This window comes from Corylus avellana, chromosome 5, assembly GCF_965113065.1.
Source record: "Corylus avellana chromosome 5, dhCorAvel1.hap1.2, whole genome shotgun sequence".
Lineage (NCBI taxonomy): Eukaryota > Viridiplantae > Streptophyta > Magnoliopsida > Fagales > Betulaceae > Corylus > Corylus avellana.
The window spans coordinates 3,736,043-3,761,035 of record NC_142494.1 but is presented as its reverse complement, the minus strand read 5'-3'; the positions used below and the strand labels follow the sequence as shown (position 1 = coordinate 3,761,035).

Here is a 24,993-nt window from a genome sequence, read left to right as displayed (position 1 = left end):
CCTAATAAAATAACGAAATAAAGACTCCCCAAACCCTAACCCTAATAAAGTAATAACATAAAGTCGGTTTAAGATAATAAAAAAACGTAGAAAATTAACATAATGCTCCATGTGCAATTGATCGCTGGTACAAGTGCGATCGATCTCAGTTCCAGGGACCTAATGCACAAGTGTTTGGATTTGCGCTTGATCACAGGTACATGTGCGATCGATCGTAATTCCAGAGGACTTGCGATCTACATCAGATAATCAATAATTTAACATGGTATTAGAGTCAAAGGTCCTGAGTTCGAAATTTGACTCTGTCATTTACCTTACATTTCAATTAAAAATTTCATGTGTAGATTCTCATCTATTAAAAAGAAGTTTGAGCCCACATATGAGAAAGAGTGTTAAAATATAATTAAATGATTAAATTTACTTATTCCTATCAACTTAAGCTTTTGAGAGAAATTGTGTTTTAAAAGGATGCTGACAAGAGAACTACGTTTGTGAGTCAATGAGGATGGTGGTTCAGTTGAAGATCCAGTCACTTATTTGGTTAAAGGAATAATTGAGGATGATGCAGGACCATCCAAAGGAGAGTCGGATGACGATGGAGGGAGCATTGTATCTGTGGGAGTGGATTCTGGCGCTTGTGTTGGTAGGAAGCAAAAGTACTTTCAGGAGTTGGAGTAGGAACCAGAGCCAGCGGTGTCACTGAAGAAGCTGGTGGTTTTGCTTAGTTGTTGGGCACCATGAAAAAGAAGAAAGGTAAGCTGAAACATGATAATTGGTAAACTAGAACTATATTATCCTCAGTTATGTAATGGAATTCTTATTTGTTGGGATTATTTGTGTGTTGCAGGTAAAAAGGTTGACAAAGCTGAGGAATCAACAAAAGCCGATCCTATGGATCCAACAACAAATGGTGCTGCTTCCCATCCCAAGATTGAGTTTTTTTTTTTTGGTTCTGTTTCATTTTTCAACCCCCTAGTGAAACTTCGACCAAAATTTTGGGACCCAGAATGTGGTAATGAAAGTGATAAGGCTATTGCAAATGATGAACAATTGCTGCAAAACCTTCAGCCAGACCTAAATTTGAAATTATTATCTATATTTGGGTATGCAGGTGTCAGGTTATCTAATTGGGTGTCCTCGCTCTCGAATTTGAAATCTATTTTCTTATTGGTTTGTAAATGGTTTCAACATATCCCACCATTGGGCCGATTTCCTTTTCTGAAGCGTCTTTCTCTTAAAAACTTGAGTGAGCTGGAGTACATAAGTAATGATGGTAGTGATGTGTCCTCTTCTCCCCTCAAAATTCTCACACTTGTTAATTTGCCAAAGTTGAAGGGATGGTGGAGGACGAGGAAAACAGTAACAGTAGAGCATCCTCTTCCATTATTCCCATCATTTCCTTGCCTTTCTCATTTATGCATCGATAATTGCCCTATGACGTAAGAGGTGTGCCTCTTTACGTCGTTTGACAATTGATGAGTGTCCTCGCTTGGAGGAAAGATGTGAACAGAGAATGGATTGGCCAAAGATTGCTCACGTCCCAAATTAACTTTCGAAATGGCGGAGATGGTAATCGTATAGAGTGGAACGCAAGCCAAACTTGCCAAATTTATCAGGTTTTTAAGTCATCAATTAGACAGTAATTTTCTTCTTCATTTTACTCTATGAGGCTTTTGATATATATCATATTTGATTTCATATGCAGGAACAATTGAAGGTTTTACGATTAGACACTTCTTCAAACCTTGCCGACAATCAGATTTGTACGAAGCTCTAACTTTTACAGTATTGTTTCCTAACTGTCACTTCAATGGCATTTCTAGTATTGTTTTCTTTTCCTTTTTAAAATATTTATTGCGTTTCCATTTGTGTTTCAAGTAGCATCATGTTTTCGGTAAAAGACTTATAATAGATCAGGGAAGTCAATCCCATCCCAAATTTTGATAAAACTTTAATACAAATTTTGCATTACTGTGTTAGGATTTTCTCAGTGTCAAACGTAGATTCTGTTGAATGAACGGATGAAATTTACATAGAGATGAAAAACAATAAGCAAAATCTACTAGAACTGGATTTTTCACTCCAAACTACGTTGAGGATCAATGTGACGCCTCTTCTGCTTTGTTGATCTCTTAAAAGGCATCTTGATATTGTGGTTGGAAAACCACAATAACATTTGGGCATTTATCCAGATTTCTATATTTTATTTAAAAATGTGTTTGATAGCTTTGTTTGGAGTAGAAGCACGATGTTCATTTTATTTTATCTGATTATGCAGGAAGCAACAAGAGCTTTGAATATATTAAAACAGAGCTTTGAATACTAACATAGAGATACTTTCAGATATGCATATCACCCACTAATTTCATTTTTCTGTAAGTTGTCTTGTTTTCCTCATTATATCATCTTCTCCATATATGTGAATTCTGAACTTTTCAATTCAGCAAAAAGAAACCTATAAAATTGCATGCAATTACTTTTTATCTTTCTAAATATATAATTGGTATATATCTTGAACATTATGATTTATGACAGTATGGCAACTTCTTTTTTTCTAAAATTTTCCATGATATTAATTAACACTTGACCAAAGAGTCAAAAGACAACGGTTGTACATTTGAACTTTCAGCATTACTTTGTACCCCTTCAATTGTTCTGTTGACACATGGCCCTAGTTGTTGCATTTCCTGATTGATGTAACACTTCCCTTTTACGTGTAGACTTAAATTTTTCCTTAATAGGTGAGACTTGACACATGGCCTTGCATCATCAATAGGCTTAATAGTGGAGATGAGCAAAAGCAAATTGAACCGCTTGATAGTCTATCCTTAAAAATTTGCACAATATTGCTTACTCAACATTTAAAAGGATGCCAAGGTATAATATTAGCTTTCCCTTTTCTTGTGCAGGCCGAGAAGAATGAGCTTCGTGATGAGAAGCAGAGGCTCAAGGCTGGCAAAGAGAAGTTGGAGGAGCAAGTGAAAGCAATGAGTGCTCAACCAGGCTCCCTGCCTCATCCCTCTGCAATGTTGGGTACATTTTCAGCTCAAGCTGATGCCTTTCATTGGTTGTCCCAACATGGCAATTCATGGCACCTGCTGTAGTTGACACATCACAGGATCATGTATTACGCCCTCCAGTTGCTTAAAATTGAACACACCCAGGGTTTTGGTTCATGTTACTTGTAAGGCAAGGGTGTTTCTTTTGTTATGTTTTTTATGTGATTGTTTTCAAATATTTCTATGTTGGTATCTTAGGGTCAGAGATGTAAATAGGTGCAACATCTATGTATAGTGACTAGAACTTATTGGGGATTTCTGCTCATCTTGTGTACAATTAAATAAGCAAGTGCTTTGAAATTTAAGTTGTTGAAAGGAAGTGGGTACATGTCTTTAACAGAATTAGTGGCAACCTTCGCTGTGGTTGAGCTTTTTGAGCATCAGGTTATTTTCCCTAACTTTCAGTAATTTGTTTTTTTTGAATATCCTAAATGCCCACCCTCAACTACTCATCAGTAGCATGAGGGCATCGACATTATTTGCATCTGTAAGTGGCAAATGATTCTCAAACTTTCAAAATTTCAATTTTACTGTTTCAGATTGTTTCAAAAATTAAGTCAGTCACAAAGAAGACAATACACAATTACAAATGATGCCGTTTAAACTATTCCTTCTTCCTCATTCACTTCGGAGGGTTTTGATATCTGGAAGAGCTTCTGATTTCATGTGCAGAACCAATTGAAGCACTATTTAAGATTTGGAGCCAATTCTAAACTTCTTCACTCTGCCACAATTCAATAAATTGAGAAGCTAGGAACTAGATATCGTTACTTTCATCCATACAATTGCTCAGACACACCTCCAAAATTCAACTACCCTTTTTTAGGATGAGCTTGTTTTAGTGTAAATCACCATGATTTTTATTGATGTCTTGATGGAGTTGAATCCGGATAGAACTCAATTTAACTCTACCAGATTTTAGTTTGATAGAAATTAATTGCTTCTTCTTTGGCTGTTCTCGGAACTTGGACGTGAATAAACAAAAAATATTTGAATACCTTTGGATGTTACCAAGGCCTCTGCTGCTACCCATGACCAAACAGAGTCACTCAAATCAAAAGGTGAAAAGGGTACCTGTTTTTGCTTAGAAACTGTGTCAAGAAAGCCCAAAAATTTGGGATCATAGTCAACCTCTTACTTTCTCTATAAAGATTATTTAACTTATTTGATGTGAATAAATTATATAAATTAATTTTCAAAAAAAAGATATACCTTTATTTCTACAAGTGATCATAGTAAAACTAACTTTATTCTTTTCATAATTCCTCCTTCTCCTCTTTTCATTAACAACTCCTACGTACTCTTTATAATCTGTTGATGTCTCATCTCACTCTTTGTTCTACTGCCACTCTATTACATAATTAAATGATTATTAGTTTAAGTTTTTTATATCACACAAAAAATTAAATGCATCATCATATTATTTGTTAGAGATGATATATAAGCAAAAGTTGAATACGTAAAATTGTTTAATTAGTAAGGGTTTTGTCAAAATCTTATAAAAAATACTTATTTCATATACAAATTAAAAAAAAAAAAACACTAAATCATGATTTAGAATAAGTTTGTAGTTTATAATATTATGAAAATTTGTTTAGTTGATGAAATACTATCTTATTTCAACTAGGTGACCATGTCTCGTCAATCCGGTAGATATTTGAGGACTATTGGTTAGAGTTTTTTTGAGCAAAAAAGGCAAAAAATACATGAAACTGCCTCATCTCAAGATATGGTGAAATGTATGATGGTTTACACTAATTAGATATAGAAATTCTTATTATGAAAGTCAAACACATATGCTCTAGCGTGTACCACTAGGACACTTTGAGAATTTCTTTAGAGAAAATAAAGCACACCCTAGACAACCATAGATTGATAGAAACCAAATGAATATTGTAAGTGGGTGGGTGAAGGCCGGCAAGTGAAATAAAAAGAAAGTAAATTGGGTGGGTGAAGGAAGCATCTCCTCGACACTTGACGTTACACCAACTTTAATTTGGATTCTTATGCATCACGACGCCTACATCTTGTCTGTATTCTTAGAAATTGATGAGGACACCATATTTAATTTGCATTCGCACAATAATTCAAACTTTATAATATATTAAGGGGAAAATTCATTTTACTCCTCTGAAGTTTCAGAAGTTTTTTAATTTGAACCCCAAAATTTAAAAATTGGCAATATAACCCCCCTTAATGTTTTAAAAATTTTCAATTTAAACCTTCGGTTACTAATTTCCGTTAAATTGGATGGAAATTTTTTAAAAAAAAGTCTGAGGGTAATTAGGTAATTTTACAAATTTTCGTCAAATTTGACATAAATTAGTAACAGAAGGTTTAAATTGAAAATTTTTGAAACATTAGGGGGGTGCATTGTCAATTTTTAAACTTTGGGGTTCAAATTGAAAAAACTCCTGAAATTTCAGGCGAGGTGAAGTGAATTTTTCCCATACATTAATCATCTTGTATTCAAAACCGGTGGCTCTCTCCACTCTCGTATTATTAATAAATTTAGGGGTGTTAAGTAAGCGAAGCCCTCGCAAGTGAGCTCGGACTCGGCTTGTATAAGTTCGGTTCGTGCTCAACTCGATTATTAAATTAGGTGTTTTGTGAACACAAATACTGGCTCGAATATTAAACGAAGCAAGCTCGGCTTAACTCGGTTAGGCTCGTGAACAACTCGTATAAGGCTCAAATTGGCAGTTGTTCACATAACCAATTTCCTTCCCCTCACTTAATTTACTAATTAAGTGTCAAAAATGAAAAATGTTCGTAAAATCATTTTGAACCATATTACTTTACTCAATAGCATGAACCCACATATCAAATAAATTTAGAAATTCATAAAGTTTAATCTTTATAATTGGAACTTGTTAAATATTTGTTCCCATAGATCGATGTAGTTTAAAACAAAATGAACTATAGATCGATGTAGTTTATAATTCTAACTTTCATTGCTTCACTTTTTGTTAATTCGAGAAAGATTCCTCTTTGAGTTTGTTGTCCAAATTTTCTGTAGACGGTTAGTGCCACATCACCTTTAATTAATATTTTTTAGAAATTAAAATTTTAAAATCAAATTTTCTAGATAAAATCTTTTTTTTTTAAAAAAAAAAAAAAATTCACAAAAGGGGCATTCCTTCCTTGGCCACCTCAGCAGTGGACCAGTGGTGGTGCTCCCTTGGGAGTTGGGGGTGGCTCAGCACCCCCAAACGTTTGAATTGGATATATTTTACACTAGAGTTTCACGGTGAGAAGACTAATAAACATGTTCTGAGGGTGGAAAAAGTTGGGAAAGGGAGTGGTTTGAGTTGAAGAAGTTATTTGGTTTTCTGATTCCTACTAATTTTCAGTTGAAATATTATAATAGAGGTGTAAGAAATTAAATGAAAATCTTTTGTGTATATTGGATGATAAGGGCCAAAATTAAATGTTGGCCCTTGAAAGCAGCCACTATGTGATCGCATCTGGTCAATTCAATGGATATTTGAAAGGGTTAAATACCTTTTTGGTATTTATGGCTTAGGCTAAAATCAATTGGCTACTTAGGTTTAAGAAAGTGTCATAATTAAGTACGTAGTACCTCTAATAACCCGAAATATCCATTTGGTACTTTCGTCCAAATATCATCTAATTTTTTAACAGAGCTTCATGTTACCGCAAGTAATAGACACTTCTTCATACCGTGACGACAATAAACCTTGCACAAAGCTCCCATATCTCAAGTGTGTTTCCTACCTTTCACTTCATATAGTATCTACACTCCTCAAATAAATTGTTTTTTTAAAAAACTAAAAAATAAAAAATAATTCCCTGTGTTTCCATTAGAAATCTATATTCCACAATTGGTATTATTAGGTAATAGACTTATGATAGACCAGGAAGTCAATCCAATCCTTAATTTTCATAAATAAAAAAAAAAAAAAAAAAAAAGAAAAAAAAAATCAATACAATTTTGCATTAGTCTGTTAGGATTTTCTAGTGTCAAATGCAGATCATGTTAAACGATTTGGACGAACTACTTTCATTATTATTGCTATTGGGGCCTAATTGCTAGCTCGTTCGTTCAAGGATGGAACTTACACTTTTAGTATTTAATTTCATTGGTACTTTCGAGTTATTGTTGAGTTTATTGTCGGATTTTTTTATGGACGCATGCTTAGGAAGCAGCAATTAATTCATGACATGGGTTATGGGAATCATGTGGGGATTTCTGTACCAAATTTGGCAACTATGGTACTCTTGGCCGGAATAGAATCTTAAGCATTGACTTGTAATGATCTTCTCGAAGATCATAAGGATCTGAAAGTTGAAGTGGTAAGATGCTTGACAGGAGGAGGATCTTGTGGTTCTTGTGAAGAGGGTGCTCATGATCATCATGTTATTTTCTGTTATTTTCCATGCCTCCAGTCACTCTAAATTAAGTGAAGTTTTTTTTTCCTCTTAAAGGAAACCTTGGGGAAGGGGTAGATCATAAGCTGAAAGTGGTGCCCCCCTCAAGAGTCGTTTGGGTATTGGAATTTCTATATGTTTTTTAAAATGTGTTTGATAGGTTTGTTTGGTTTAGAAGCACGATCTTGATATTTAAATGTGGAGATGCACACATTAATAGTGAAACTGGCCACAATACAAGCAAAAGTCAAGACATGAATCATTTTAATTAAGCCATACAAACATGTAAAATAACAGATGTGAACACCCAGAAATTTTTGAAATTGCTCAAACACCCCTCTAAATTCAACAACCCCTTTTTAGGATGCGCTTGTTTTAGTGTAAATCACCTTGATTTTTGTTAATGCATTGATGGAGTTGGATGAGATTATAGCTCAGTTTAACTCTACCGGATTTTAGTTTGATAGAAATTAATTGCTTCTTCTTTGGCTGTTCTCTTAACTTGAACGTGAAGAAACAAAAAATATTTGAATATATACCTTTGGATGTTACCAAGGCCCCTGCTGCTGCCCATGACCAAACAGAGTTACTCAAATCAAAAGGTGAAAAGGGTACCTGTTTTTGCTTAGACACTGTGTCAAGAAAGCCCAAAAAATCAGGATCATGGTCAACCTCTTACTTTCTCTATAAAGATTATTTAACTTATTTGATGTGAATAAATTATATAAATTAATTTCCAAAAAAAACCTTTATTTCTAAAAGTAATCATAGTAAAACTAACTTTATTCTTTTCATAATTCCTCCTTCTCCTCTTTTCCTTAACAACTCCTGCTCTTTATAATCTATTGATCTCTCATCTCACTCTTTGCTCTACTACCAGTCTATTACATTTTCTTTATACTCTTAAAAGTATTAATTAAATGATTATTAGTTTAAGTTTTTTTATATCACACAAATAATTAAATGCATCATCATATTATTTGTTAGAGATGATATATAAGCAAAAGTTGATGAATATGTACGTAAGATTGTTTTATTAGTAAGGGCTTTGTCAAAATATTTTTTAGAAAGTAATTATTTCATATACATAGTAAACAAAACTAATTATTGATTTAGAATAAGTTTGGTAGTTTATAAAATTATGAAAAAAATTTTGGGTTGATGAATTTCTTTGGTCAATTCGGTTGATATTTGAAAGCGATATATTGGCAAATTGTTTTGTTTTTAGCAGAACCCCATCAAGACATTGGTTAAATTTATAATGGTTTACACTAATCAGGCATAGAAATTCTCATTACAGAATTCGAACCCTCTAATGTGTATTAGGACACTTTGAAAATTTCTTTGGACCCACTGAATCATACCCTAAACGGTACAAAATCAATGGTAAGAAGATTATAAGATTTAAGAAGTAAAATATGAGAGAAATTAACGCACATGGCCACGTTAGATGTGATAGACTCTTTTCAAATTTAATTTGAAGTTAACGACGTAGTATGAATATTGTAAGTGGATGGGTGGGTGAAGGCCGGCGAGGGAAATAAAAAAGAAGGTAAATTGGGTGGGTGAAGGAAGCAACTCCCCGACACTTGACATTACACCAACTTTTGCTGTGGATTCTTACTTATGCCTCACGATCGACGCCTACATCTTGTCTTTAATCTTAGAAATTGATCAGGACATGTACACCATATATATTTAATTTGCATTCGCGCAATATTTCAAACTTTATAATACATTAATAATCTTGTATTCAAACTCGATGGCTCTCTCCATATATAATAATATTTTTTGTTATGATTTTTTCTTTTTGGATTTTTTATGGGCATTCACTCGATTTACCAACAACAAATGGCCGAACCAGCTCTGTTCCACATTGCTGCGAGTATCATTAGGAGTTTGAAATCTCTTGCTCTCCAATAGATTGGACTTCTATGGGGTTTCAAAGATGACCTTCAAAAGCTCGAGAACATAGTTTCCACTATCCATGCAAGCTGTGCTTTTGGATGTGGAGGAGAAGCAGACCCACAACCATGGGGTCAAAGATTGGCTTGGGAAGCTGAAGGATGCCATATACGACACCGACGACTTGTTGGATGACTTCTCCACTCAAAGGCAAGTGATGACAGGAGACAAGAAGATGGCAAAAGAGGTAAATTCGTATATAAATGTGCATATATATATATATATATGATGTTGTCCTTGACTAAAGCATTCCCAGACCTGGATAAAAATATTTATCACAACAGAAGCCAGAGAAAATATATATCATTTTACGTAGTTTAAAATTCATCAACAACAATTTGTTCATTATAATGTTAAACCCAACTATTCAACGGTACATAAATTCTAAAAATATCACAATTTACAGGTGCACATCTTCTTTTCCAAATCGAACCAACTTGTATATGGCCTTAAAATGGGTCATAGGATCAAGGCAGTTAGGGCGAGACTGAATGAAATTGCAGATGATAAGATCAAATTTGCCTTCACTGAGCGCCTTATAGTGATACATGAGTTTGAGCATAGGAAAAGAGAAGACACTCTTTTGTTCCCGAGGAACTAGTCATTGGGAGAGAGGGTGAAAAGAAGGCAGTTAAAGAGTTGTTATGGGATTCCAATGTAGGTGAAAACGTTTCCGTCATTCCCATAGTTGGGATTGGTGGACTAGGTAAGACCACACTTGCTCAGTATGTGTTCAATGACGATGAAGTCAAAAGACATTTTGAGCTAAGACTCTGGGTGTGCGTCTCTCATCCTTTTGATGTGAAAACTATTGTTGCACAGCTCATAGAATTTGCAACTAAAAGGAGCCCTGAAAGCCTCGAGATGGATTTGTTACAAAGTCAGCTTCGAGCAGAAATTGATGGGAAGCTATATTTACTTGTTTTAGATGATGTATGGAGCGAGAATCGCGGTACATCGTTGAACTTGGAAACACTTTTATCGGGTGGCCTGAAGGGAAGCAAAGTTTTGATTACTACACATAGCAAAAGAGTTGCAGAGGTTACAGGCACAGTGTCACCGTATCTTTTGGGAGGTCTATCTGAAAGCAATTCTTTGAATTTATTTAAGAAAATGGCATTTAAAGACGGGGAAGAGCCAAAAAATCCAAAGCTGGTAGAAATTGGAAGGGATATCGTACAAAAGTGTGCAGAAGTTCCTCTTGCTATAAGGAGCATTGGGAATCTATTATATTTCAAAAATTCAGAAGATGATTGGTTGTACTTTAAAAACCATGAACTTTACAAAATAACTCAACAAGAAAATGATATTTTTCCAATACTTAAGTTGAGTTATGATCATCTCCCGTCACACTTGGAGCAATGTTTTTCCTTTTGTTCGTTGTTTCCAAAAAATTATGGCATTCACGTGGAGGTGTTGATTCATCTATGGGCGGCTCAAGGCTTTCTTCATTCATCATTTGGAAACATACATCTTGAAGATATTGGTCGCGAGTATTTTATGGATTTGCTTTTGAGGTCATTTTCCAAGACATACAAAGAGATGGATTTGGTAAAATAGTAACGTGCAAAATGCATGACCTTATTCACGATCTTGCACGGTCAATAAAAGGTGAGGAGTGCACAATTTTATATCTAGATGGAGAAAATGTAGTTGGAAGAACTCGTCATGTGACATTTCATTCTCCAGATTTTTTACCGGATATTCCCACTCTTTTACCCAAGGCTAAAAAAATGAGAACACTTCTTCTTCTACGAATTCCAAGACTTCCAGGATTTGTTGATCTGTTTAACGTGAACATTGCGGTGCTTGAGTCGAATAAGCCAGTCTCTAATACACTTATTTCAAGTTTTAAATGCTTGTGTGCTTTGAATTTGAGTCGGTTGAGTATTCAAAAAGTGCCAAATTCCATTGGCAAGTTAGAGCATTTAAGATTTTTAGATCTGTCTAGGAATGAAGATATCAAACTACTCCTCACTTCTATAACTAAATTGCAGAATTTGCAAATACTAAGACTTGACTGTTGTCTTAAACTTAAAGAATTACTAGAAGACTCTAGAAACTTAATCAATCTTAGGCATCTTGGGCTAGATATGTGTAATAGCTTGACTCATATGCCTCATGGACTGGGAAAATTGATCGCTCTCCAAACATTGTCACTATACATTTTAGGGAAGAAAAAAAGTTGTCTCTCTAAGCCAAAGGGTAGGCTAGGGGACCTGGATGGTTTAGATGAGTTGAGAGGATACTTATGGATCAAAGGTTTAGAGCACTCGAGATCTTCTCCATCAGAAGCAAAGGATGCAAACTTGGACAGGAAGCAACAGCTTCAACATCTGATATTAGAGTGGAACCCAGAATCTGGTGATGGAAGTGATAAGGTAATTGCAAATGATGAACAACAGTTGCAAAACCTTCGGCCACACCTAAATTTGAAATCATTATATATTATAGGGTATGCAGGTGTGACGTTATCTAGTTGGGTGTCATCGCTCTCAAATTTTTTCATCTATTAAAATATCATACTGTAAATGGATTAACATATCCCACCATTGGACCGATTCCATTTCTGAAGCGTCTTATTCTTGAAAACTTGAGTGAGCTGGAGTACATAAGTAATGACGGTAGCGACGTGTCCTCTTCTCCCCTCAAAATGCTGAGAGTTAATAATTTGCCAAAGTTGAGGGGATGGCGAAAGACGATGGAAACAGTAACAATAGAGCATCATCTTCCATTATTCCCTTCATTTCCTTCCCTTTCTTATTTATTTATCAGGAATTGCCCTATGATGTCCCTAACAACACCCTCCTCTTCCTTTCCCCTTTCCAATCTCTCCAAATTGAAGCATCTTTATCTTTTGGGATTAGAGGAAGTTGAATATCTGCCACTAGAGTGGCTGCAAAACCTCACTTCTCTTAAGACCTTGAAGATTTGGAATGGTTGTAAAATGCGACTATCCATGTCTCCACTATTTCAACATCTCACCTCACTTAAAAATCTGTGTATTTTTCGCTGCAAAGAACTTATCAGCAATGAGAATGAAGATAGTGCACATTGCCTTGGATCTACAAGATTTGGTCTTCTATCTATTGTAGGCGTTCCAAATTTGGTTTCTCTCCCTAGAGAGCTTAGAGATGTTACCACTCTGCAAGGGCTTCAAATTATGGATTGCCCTAGTTTGGTATCTTTTCCGGAGTGGATAGGTGATCTCACTTCACTTCAGGAGCTTGGAGTCGTAAATTGTCCCAATTTAATATCACTGCCGAAGGTATGTGCCGCCTCACCTCTTTAAGTCGTTTGACAATTGCGGAGTGTCCTTGGTTGGAGGAAAGATGTGAACAAGGAAGGGGAGTGGATTGGCCAAAGATTGCTCACGTCCTAAACTTTCGAATTGGTGGAGATGGTCATCATAAAGAATGGATAGCAAACCAAAGTCGCCAATTTCATCAGGTTTTTAAGTCACCAATTAGACAATAATTTTTTTCTTCTTGTTGTTCCTCTTTATTTTACTCTGTCAGGCTTTGATATATGTCTTATTTGATTTCATATGCAGGAACAAAGTAAGGTTTTACATATGGACACTTCTTCAAACCTTGCCAACAATCAGATTTGTGCAAAGCTCTAACATTTACAGTATTGTTTCCTATCTTTCACTTCAATGGCATTTCCAGTATTGTTTTCTCTTTTGTGTTTTAGATATTTCTAGTGTTTCCATTTGAAATTTATATTCTACAAATGTTAGCATTATGTATTAGGTAAAAAGACTTATAATAGATTAGGGAAGTCGATCCCATCCCAAATTTTCCCAAAAATTTAATACAAATTTTGCATTACTGTGTTAGGATTTTCTCAATATCCAATGTTTCTGTTGAACTATTTGGTCACTCTTTTCAATATTATTGGTTTGAAGCCTAACTGGAAGTTAGGGCTATCAAAATGGGTCCGTGGGTCGACCCGTTACGACCTGCGGGGACCCGCGACCCGTTTAACAAAGACCCAAACACGACCCGTTTATTAAACGGGTCGGACCCCCCGACACGACTCGAACCCGGGTTTTTCACGGGTCGCACGACACGACCCGTGAGACCCGTTTACCCGTTTAACTTAAAAAATGATTTTTTTTTTTTTGTTTTTAAATAAAATAATAATATTTTTAGCAATTATCTCTTAAAATTAAACTCCTAGCAGGCTAGCCACACCAAATCACTTAATAGTTATAAGTTAATATGCTTAATTGTCCAATCAAATAACCCAAAAAAAAAAAAAAAAAAAAAACTACATCATTACAAATTTACAAATACAAAATGAGTTCTCATTTTTGCCACTTGTTGTCCACTCTTGAATAGTTGAATGATCAACAAATATGCTCATTTTAACATGCTCCAAATGAACTTGGAATCTCACAGGAACTGATACTATCCAATGTCAGAACATCCTCTTCTTCGTAATCCACCGTCATTAAAGCTTGTTCTATATCAAAAAATAAGAGGAGAAATTAATGTCATTAAAGTAAGATAAAAAAATTACAAGTAAATGAAAAAAATTAAATATGCAAATAACTAATATTACCTTGCTCTCCATATAACCAATTTCTAGTACAAATTAATGCCTCAACAATATCAGGTTTAAGTGAACTCCTATACTGATCAATCACACGTTCACCAACACTAAAAGTGGATTCTGAAGCAACAGTCGAAATAGGAATACTCAAAATATCACGAGCCATGGCAGCTACTTCAGGATAACGAAATTCATTTCCTTTCCAAAATGAAAGGATATCAAATGTCGCATTCTTTTCCACATACTTGGGCTCATCCAAATAAAGTTCTAATTGAGTCTTGTTTGCATCAGAATCGACTCCATCAAATGCTAGAAATTCCTACATGAACAGAGAGAATATAAACATAAAATTAGTAAATAGTTATGAGTATATATATAATATACTAAGTAAGTTACTAACGAGCTAAGAAACTTATGATATTATTCACCTTTTCCCAATCTGGGTCTTCTTGTGGCCGAACGACTGTGGAGCTTGAAGTTGTAGGAGTACTATACTCCATAAAAAGTTTGATTAACTTGTTAAAAACATTATTATACTCTTCAGAATCAGCTCCATAAATCTTCGTATAGTAGTACTTTACAAGGCGAAGCTTGTAACGAGGATCCAAGACAACCGCAATGGCTAACGCTACATTAAATTCTGACCAATATTTCTCAAATTTGGCGAGCATTTGATTTGCCATTAATTTCTTATACCCATCTTCGCCCACTTCTTGCCTCAAGTTCACATAAATCAATGCAACTACAGGAAAGTATAAATTGGCTGTGGGATATTTGGTACCAGAAAAAGCACATGTAGCACGATAGAAGCAGCCCAAAAAAGTACTGATATCAGTCACCCTTTCCCACTCAAGTGAACTAGGACAAAATTTATAATTTTTATCAGTCATCTCCAAATAAGCAAAAGCACGCCTATAGTGAATAGCACTCTCAAGCATAAGATATGTCGAATTCCATCTGGTTGGCACATCTTGTCTTAACCCCTTGTTACTGTCCAATGACATTTGATTGACAGCATGAAGAAAACTTTGTTTTCTTACTTGTGATCCTCTAAAATACTTAACACTATCTCGAATATTTTGGATAGCATCAGCAATCTCTTTCAATCCATCTTGCACAATCAAATTAAGAATATGGGCACAACAACGCATATGAAACAACTCACCTTCACAAAGAAGGGCTTTCCTCATGTTTGATTTTTGTTTCAGTTTCTCAACACAACCATCATTTGCAGAAGCATTATCTAATGTTATAGAGAAAACCTTTTTATCAATCCCCCACTCTTCTAGCAAACTATCTATCTTGTCAGCCTAAGAATCACCATTATGTGGTGGGGGCATAAATGAAAAACTTATCACCCTTTTAGATAATACCCAATTTTTGTCAATAAAATGAGCAGTGAGACAAATATATCCATCAGTTTTCAAAGAAGTCCACAAATCAGATGTAAAACTAATCCTTCCAGGGCAAACAGTTAACAAAGACTTAACCTTTTGTTTCTCCAACATATGCATCTTAACCAATTCTGCCTTAGCAGTATTTCTAGAGATTAATGGTACATCACTACGCAAGTATCTATGCAACTCTCTTACACCATCATATTCAACATATGAAAATGGCAAGTCATGCTTAATAATCGTAGCAACCAACAATTCTCTATATCTTTTTGGATCAAATTTTGAGGTACTTACTGACAGAGTTCCTTGATCTCTAGGTAGGAGCAATTGCTGAATATCATGATCATTTTTCCCCCCCACAAACCTTCATATGCTTCTGCAGATTTCCAGTTCCATGTGAACTGTTAGCTATATATTTATGATCACAAAACTTGCATTTTGCCCATATCCTTGAGTCATTTGGATCTTTAGAACGAATTTCATCAAAATGGGTCCAAACTACTGAGGTCTTCTTAAGCTTCTTCTGGACCCTTTTGTTCGTCATCGGATTCGTATGAATAGAAGGATCTTCATCTCCTATTGTATTTATTTCAACCACATTATCATCAAATATAACCGAATCTTCGTTAATCACCTACACACATAATCGTTAGTAAGTTAGTTAAAGATAAGTTCAAAAGTAAGAATCAAACCAAATTTAGTAATGCTATCACAAAACTAGAATTAAGTAGGCATTAATTCTTTGTCATTCATCAAACACATTGTTTGTTGTCAAATTGTGTTTAGCAATTTTATATATATATATATATATATATATATATATATATATATATATATATATATAAATTGGAGGCCTCCTAGCATGTTCTAGGATGAGATTTTTTTTTTTTTTTATAAGTATTCTAGGATAAGATATTGAGTCTCAAAAGAGTAACAACTTTAAGTGCTCAACTCTAGGTATAACATATTGTTAAATATTTCCACAACAAACACAAAAGCCACATCCAAATTGATCAGTTAAGCCTATATGAGACCAAAAATATATTTTTCTACCCCAACCAAATTGATCAGTTAAGCCACATCCATCTTTCAATACATACACAAGTTTGGCTCCTAAGTCCTGATTGATTAATCCATTATCAAAAGTATTTTTTTTTTTTTCAATGAATGGGCAAACAAGCTTGAACGAAGAAGAAGGCTAGAAGGGTGAAGCTCATCTGCTCATGTTACTTTGAAGTTTGAATAATATTTATGGGAAATTCCGAAATTGGTTCAATTCAGTTCATGAGCTTTGGTCAAAAGCAGCTCACTTCAAAATTTCCACATCAAACACAAAATCACTTCAAAATTTTCACAAACAAACACAAAATCACTTCAAAATTTCCACAACAAACACAAAAGCCTAAAATGAAGCAAAACCCAACAATCCACAAAATCAGAGCATCAATATTCAGATTTGAGAGAGCAAGAGACTGAAGAGAGAGATACATACCGGATGCGACATCAGCGGAAGAGAGAGAGCGGCGGTAGAGGAGGCGAGGAGTGGCGGTGGTGTGGCGTGGGTCCGTGGGTCCGTGGGAGTTGGGACGTGGCTGCAGGCTGCGTGAGGAGTCTGATGCTGACAAGTGGAGGAGCGGCGAGAGAGAGACCGGCAGTGGCGTGGCCGTGGGCGGTGGCGCGGCGTGAGGTCCGGTGAGCTCGAGGGAGGAATGGGCCGAATGGGTTGAATGGGTTTCCGTTTCAGTGGGACGTGGCTGCAAGCTGCGTGAGGAGTCTGATGCTGACAAGTGGAGGAGCGGCGAGAGAGAGACCGGCAGTGGCGTGGCCATGGGCGGTGGTGCGGCATGAGGTCCGGTGAGCTCGTGGGAGGAATGGGCCGAAATGGCCGAATGGGTTTCCGTTTTCTGGAATGGAGGAATGGCGCGCCTGGACTCTTCTAGTCTTCTGGAGTCTTTTCTAATTTTCTTTAATTCTTTAATTTCTTTTAGCCTTTAGGTAAAAAAAAAAAAAAAAAATTACAAACGGGTCTGGCGGGTCACCCGCGACACGACCCACCAAGCACTCATAAATGGGTCATAAACGGGTCGACCCGTTTATGACCCAAACCCGCTAATTTCGTCTCGGGTTGTCGGGTCGTGTCAAAATTGCCAGCCCTACTGGAAGTAGCTCCGTTCATGGATGAAATTTACATTTTTATTATTTTCATTGGAAATTTTTGAGTGATTGCTGAATTTATTATTTGGTTTTTTGATCGGGGGCAGAAATTCATGAAATGGGTTGTAGGAATCTTGTGGATATTTCTGCAATATGTTTGGATATGACAAACTCACTTATTCAAAGCGACTGGATTTGACTGGTTATACCCACTTATTTCTAAGAAGGCAGAGAAACAAGAGAGTTGAATTAGTGATATGTATATCCATTAATGTTAAATTGTCAATGCTATTCCTTCTTCCTTATTTCACATGCAGAAACAACTGAAGCAATTGAAGAATTTCTGATTTATACGATTTCATATGCAGAAACAATTGAAGCACTGACATACATGGATTTAAGATTTGGAGCCAATTTCAAAGTTCTTCACTCCGCAACTATGCATTAAGTTGACAAGTCAGGAATTTGAGATGGAAAAAATACGCAAAATCTATATGATCCATTGAATATCATATGAAGGATTAGTCTTTCAATTATCTTCTCAAGTATCACAAGGTGCTGAAAGTTGAAGCAGTAGATGCGAGACTTTAGTGAAAAGGGTGCTCCATGTCTCTTGCTGAAAAAGACTCAATTCATCTTCATCTTGCTTTCAAGTGATGGCTTGTGACTTTTATTTCTCTTTGCCCTTGGTCCCATGTTCCACTTCCTCTTGCCTTGGAATTGTGTCTTTTTGCTCGATGGAAAAAGTCTCATTTCAAAACAGAGTCCAAGAAGGGAGCTCTAAAATGGAGCTTTTCTTTTTTGCCCTTTTGAAGGAAACCCTGGGAAAGAGGTAGAGCTGGAAAGTGGAACCTCCTTAAGAGTTGTTTGGGTATTTATCCGAATTTCTATACGTTTTTTAAAATGTGTTTGATAGGTTTGTTTGGATTAGAACCACGATCTTGATATTTAAATTTAGACATGCACAATTAGTGATTGAATACTTGGATTTGTTATCGATATGGTAAGTGAGAAAAGTCAGAAGGGGGAAAATAAAATATTTTATAATAAAAAAGTCTTGAAAATATTTTACAATGAATGCTTACTTGAGTTACATTTTTGCAAGTGAAAACTACGTTGAACATAATTGGTAATTGAAAACCTTATTGTGCTTTTCTTTCTCACTGTTCAGAAAAATGTCAAGCGGCAACAGTAACGGTTACATACATCAAAGCTTGAATGTATGGTAACGGTTACATTATTACTACAAGAAAAATGGTCTTTAGTGACCATATTATCAGCAACAGCACAAAAGTCATCTCTGATAATCACTTATTAGCAACGACAAATTGTTGTCGTTGCTAATGGCACACAAGGATTTAATATCAGTGGCGAAAAAGTACTTGTGACAAATTACAAAATTTGAAATATTCTCATCCACAATTGTCGACGACAAGGTTTTTACACCGGGTTTGGTGTAGAAATTCGATTATTGCAGAATATTATGATTATGTAAAATTAATGTAGAATATTTGGGTATCTTATAATTATGGGGTGATTTTAGATTTATTCTTATACTCTGAATGGTACCTTATGTCCCTTGATGAGATAATATGTTATATGTATTGGAAATCCATTTATATTTTTATGCCTTCCTCTGTTGTTTGATGAACAAGAAAAGGGGGAACGGCTTTGTGGTTTTGATTGGAGTATGTGATAGTTACATAGTTTTGATAAAAACTTACAAAAATTGCAGGTCTGTCATCTTGAGGCTTGAGCAGCAACTGTTTGATCATTTTTTCCCATCTTCTTCAGAGGATGTTTCAAGTTTGGCTCCATTGATTAGTCCTCTGTTTATTGATCAAATGTTCTCCTTTTTTTCCGTGTAGTTCGAAAACCTTCGGCCAACCCAATATTTGAAACGGTTTGAAATAAATGGGTATGCAGGTGTGAGGTTATCTAGTTGGGTGTCCTCCCTCTCGAAATTGGTTTCTATTACCATAAGCAATTGTAAATGGTGCCAACACATCCCACCATTGGACCGATTCCCTCTCAAGACACTTTGTCTACAAAACTTGATTGCGCTGGAGTACATAATCGATGATGGTAGTGACGTGTCCTCTCTTCCCCTCACAAATCTCACTCGTGAGAATTTGCCTAAGTTGAAGGGATGGTGGAGGAGGAGGGAAACAGTAATAGCAGAGGATGGACGACATCATGGTCTTCCATTATTCCCATCATTTCCTTTCCTTTCTTATTTACATATTAGTGAATGCCCTATATTAATGTCTTTACTACCACCAGGGAGCCAAACAACACCCTCCACTTCCTATGTCTTTTCCGATCTCTCCAAATTGAAGGTTCTTCGTCTATTGGATTTCGATGAACTTGAATATCTTCCAGAGGTGGCTGCAAAACCTCACTTCTCTTGAAGATCTGACTATTTGGCGCTGCTGTAAACTGCGAGTAAAACTGTCTCCACTCTTTCAACATCTCACTGCGCTTCAATATCTGTGGATTTATGACGTCATGGAACTTATCGGCAATGAGGATGATGAGGGTGCACAGTGCCTTGGACCCACAGCACTTCGTGTACTATATATAGCAGGAGTTAGAATCTTGGTGTCTCTCCCAATGGAGCTTAGACATGTTACCACTTTGCAATCTCTTTCCATTACGGGCTGCCCTTTTTTGGTGTCTTTACCGGAGTGGATAGGTGACCTCAATTCACTTAAGAGACTTCGGATCAGCAATTGTCCCAATTTAATATCACTGCCTGAAGGTATTCGCCGCCTCACCTCTTTAAGTGTTTTGAGAATTGTGGAGTGTCCTCACTTGGAGAAAAGATGTGAACGAGAAACAGGAGAGGATTGGCCAAAGATTGCTCACGTCATAGACTTTTCGAATAATACGTTTTGGGTAACCTATTAGACGGTAATTTTCTTCTTCTTCTTCTTGTTCATCTTCGTTTTACTCTGTTATGGTTTTGATATATATTATTTGATTTCATTTTCATTTGTGGAACCAACTGTAGCATGGAACAAAAAAAAGATTTAAGAATACACACATTTTCAGACCTTGCCGACAATCAGATTTGAACAAAGGTCTCAAATTTTCTGTATTGTTTCCTGTCTTTCACTTCAATGCCATTCCTACGTGCCTAATATCTCGTTTCTGTTTTTTGTTTTTTAAATGCTTCTTGCATTTCCATTTGAAATTTATATTTTACAAATGGTAGCATCAAATATTGGGTAAAAGAATTATGATAGACCAGGAAAGTCTTTTCCATCCCAAGATTTCACAAAAACACAATAAAAAATTGCGTAACTTTGGGTTTTCTCATAATCAAACACAAATTTAGACAGATTATTTTCATTATTATTGTTACTGGAGTCTAACTGCAACTCACTCTGTTCATGGATTGATTTTACCTTTTTACTATTTTCATTGGAAATTTTTGAGTTTTTGTTGAGTTTATTATTTGGTTTTTTGATGGTCAGCAGAAACAAGCATTAAAAAAGCATCAATTCATGAAATGGGTGTGAGATTCTTTTGGGGGGGTTTATGCAATTTGCTCAGATATGTCAGCCTCAGTTGTAGACAATATGCCATGCTGAGGAAGATCGGCTGAGTAAATGTTGCAAGAATGAGAATGAGATGAGCCTGTGGAAAGGGGAGCAGGATCCTCTCCATTTCAAATGAAATGGAGGGGATCCATTTAGTTATTTTTAGGGGAGCAATTTTGTCATTTTACATTTCATTTGATGCCCCCTAAACGTAACCCCCCTAGACGTAACTAAATAGATCCCCTCCATTTCAAATGAAATGGAGAGGATCCAGGTCCGTGGAAAGGGGACATTTAGTTAACCATATTTTTCATTTTTAATTAGTATTCTGCCTACAATTTGTTGAACACTTTTTATCAGCATTTAGAACTTGAAAGACATTATCAAGAGCCCTAGCTGTCCTTAAAAGCCATCTAACTAGTCTTTTGCATTTGCAGGTCCTTCCACTTGCTTGGTTGTCCTCAAGTGAAATTGGCTGTTGTGCTCCAAGGGTACTGACTGGAATCGAAGATCATGTTTGCCAACCACTCTGTTTATTTGTCTTTTGTTAGTGCTACCTTTGTATATATTCTTTGCAATTTATATTCATGGTTCTGTTATATCTAAATAGACTTTTATAAAATTTAGTATGTTGAAGATTCAAATTGTTAGTATTAATTTTTTATGTGTTACAAATTTAAAATATTAGACACTGATGCCTATGAAAGTCTGGATCATAATGATCTCACTTTCAAGGTTGGATGGAATGATATACTTGAATGTTGGAGCAACAACTGGTGAAATTTCAAATTATGGTTCAATGAAACAAGTATTTGGGTGTAGGAATTACGAAAGAAATTGCAAACTCTGCTGATTGCTGTGGCAAGTTTTTTACATGCAGATTCTTCCCTGATAAAGTCAGTGAAATTAATGCATATGTAAGTTTGCCCTTATATTGTTTGCTTGATTAACAGTGGACTTCCATAGATAATGTTTTTAGTATCAATATTTATTTGCTGGAATGCTACGGCTGAAATATTGTGTATGCAGTGCTTGAAAATAAAGCCTGTTGGACCAGTTTGCTCAATTCCTTCCTGTGGTGGACTATCGATAGCAGAGTACTATTGCAGTATTTTTCAAATTTTATATGATAAAAGGCACATACTTTTTTTTTGTTTAATTAATTTTTCCTCCCTAATAATTTGTTGATGACTTTATTTTTTACGTTTTCAGAGTTTAATAGAGTGCAAATTATCAGATCTATAAGCCAACTGAAATATTTGAGTCCAAAACCATCTTTTACTTTTTTTTTTTAAGTTGTGCAACTGTCTACTTGAGTCCATTTTGTGGTAGGTGACCTGGACTTTACCCATGTGATCCATATGATATTGGTTCTCTGCTCTCCTGTGCCTGTTGCCTTGTTACTGACTTATTTGAAGTAGGAACAACAACAAGAAGAAGATGGCAGAAAGATGGGCCTCCCTTTTGGTATTCCAGAATGTTAAATGCAAGTATGTTTAGTTTAATCTCTTTCCTTCTTGCAACGATTGGTATATGCACCGTTATATTTTACGATTGGTATATTGCTTTCTCTTGTATTGTGTTTTTAATGAAGATTTTAACTTCAGAAAATGAAGATGCAAGGTTATCATTCATACCATAGTAAGAGAAGGAGGATTCAACTTTCCAGCTTGGGTAGTTGTCTTCTCTCATTCATTATTCTCTATATCCTAATTCTAACATCAACTTTGGCATAATTTCAAGGTTTAAGAATTGGGTTCTATCCTGGAGCCTGGAACGCCGGCCAAAACAGACAAGGCTGCCATTTTGTGTGATGCTATGTGAGTGGTGACCCAGTTACAAAGTGAAGCCCAGAAGCTAAATGAATCAAATGAGGATTTGAAAATGAAGATTAAAGAATTGAAAGTGGGATTTGAAGTATCTCCAAATTTCTCAGGTTTTTAAGTCACCAATTAGACAATCATTTTCTTCTTCTTGTTGTTAATCTTTCATTTTACTTTATCAAGCTTTTTATATATATTATATTTGATTTCATATGCAGGAACAATATTAGATTTGAAGTATATATACTTCTTCAGACCTTTCTGACAATCAGATTTGTGCGAAGCTCTAACATTTCCAGTATTGTTTCCAATCTTTCACTTCATTGGGATTTCCAGTATTGTTTTCTTTCTCTCTTTTTTCTGATAGTGGAATTTATTTCAAAATATGCTGCATCTTTGACTTCTTTAGGCATAGAATATAGAAACACCTATACCAGTGTTAAAATGCCAATGATATTTTGGAGAATTTCTGATTTTCACTCTTAAGGGTTTTGATATTTTGGAGAAGTTCTGATTTTCAATCATATGCTGAAACAGTTAAAGCACTGACATACATGGATTTAAGATTTGAAACACTCTGCAATAAGTTGACAAGTCGGGAAATAGATCTTATATTGTCCTGTGTTCCTCTTCATCTTGCTTTTTAAGAATTGAAAGTAAATATTGATTTCACATTAATATGCATGTTTAATAGTTCAATTATACCACAACTGGATTCTTTGAGGGCACTAAATGCAACATGTGTTTATGGGTGGAAAAGAATTTAAGTTTCATATTAAAAAGATCAGACAAGTATGAATGGTTAATGTAACACAATTAAACCCAATTACAATTTTTTTTTAATTTTTTTTTTAATTACAACCTGAAAGGAATTCCAATTGCATAATGGTGTGCTCATTTGCACAGCAGGCTTTCCATTGAAAGATTTTTCTTGCATGCAAACTAATTAGCAGTCTTATTCAATTATTCTACGGTATTCCTTTCTCATAAAACTGTTATATCTGAACAAGTCCAATTGCATAATGGTCTCATGATTTTTTTTTCTAGTTGAACCACCCCTTATAGCAGGTATGTGGTGGCCGAACCACCCCCTACAGCAGGTATGGGAGTGGTAGGGGGTGGTTCGGCCACCCCCAAAAGCCTGAAAGCCATCCCAAATCCATTCCTTTTTTTTTTTTTTTGGCCCCGCCTTTTGGGGGTGGCCGGACCACCCCCTTGGCCATGGGGTTGTTGGTCCACCCCCATACCGGCCATGGGGGTGGCTCCAGTCACCCCGATTTTTTTTTTAGTTTTTTTTTTATTATTTTTTAAAAATATTTTGCTTTTTCTTTTCTTTTGTTTTTTTTTTAAATTATAATTTTAATGCCCAAAACGACGTTGTTTTGGGCTGGGTGGGTGTTGTAGTTTTAGAGCTCAAAACGGTGTAGTTTTTGGGTCAGAGTATAATGGGCATAAAAATACAAACCGTTTGAGTTTAACATTTAAAACTAACGGAGGGGGGCAAAGTGACTTAGTGAGAGTTTTTGAAAGTTCAGGTGGACAAAGTGAAAGAGTTTGAAGTTCGAGGGGAGTAAGTCAAAAAAGCTAGTAGTTCAGGGGCAAAAGTGAAGTTTCCCTAAAGTTAAAAGTTTTAACAACAAAAATATGAGACAAACCCAAATGGTGGAAAAGCTATGTTGTGATCCCACTTTTTCTTTTTGGGCTAAACCAGTCCTTGAATTATTGAAGTTTTAAGAAATGAACGCATCTTCCTTCAATGCTCCAAGACCTCTCAATTGATCACTACTTCACCTACAAATGGCCAGGCAGTTCTCTCCAACATTGCTCCGACTATGATCAAGAGTTTGGGCCCTCTTACTTACTCTAGATTGAACTAAGATTGTTTTGACGAAAAGTGAATTCACGAAGAGACTAAATAATAAATAGGAAAGAAAAATATTATAATTGTTCCAAATAAACAAATAGACAAATAAGCAGGTGAAAACAACATTGAACATTGGTAATTGGAAACCTTACATGTGCTTTTCTTTCAAGTGAATGCTCAGTACTTGAAATGTTTTTATTGTTTGGTCCTTGGAGTTTGGTTTAAGTATAATGA

General features: G+C 35.6%; 1 long non-coding RNA gene and 1 pseudogene across 1 annotated transcript; both read left to right on the top strand.

The window, feature by feature from the left end:
• Positions 1-1,712: 1,712 nt before the first annotated feature.
• LOC132181639 (uncharacterized) lies at positions 1,713-3,189 on the top strand. Its single transcript, XR_015912135.1, has 3 exons — positions 1,713-1,763; positions 2,279-2,375; positions 2,910-3,189. It is a non-coding gene; the product is annotated as an uncharacterized LOC132181639 (long non-coding RNA).
• A 6,113-nt stretch (positions 3,190-9,302) lies between these two features.
• Positions 9,303-20,437, top strand: LOC148585229 (putative disease resistance protein RGA1; annotated as a pseudogene).
• Positions 20,438-24,993: the final 4,556 nt, after the last annotated feature.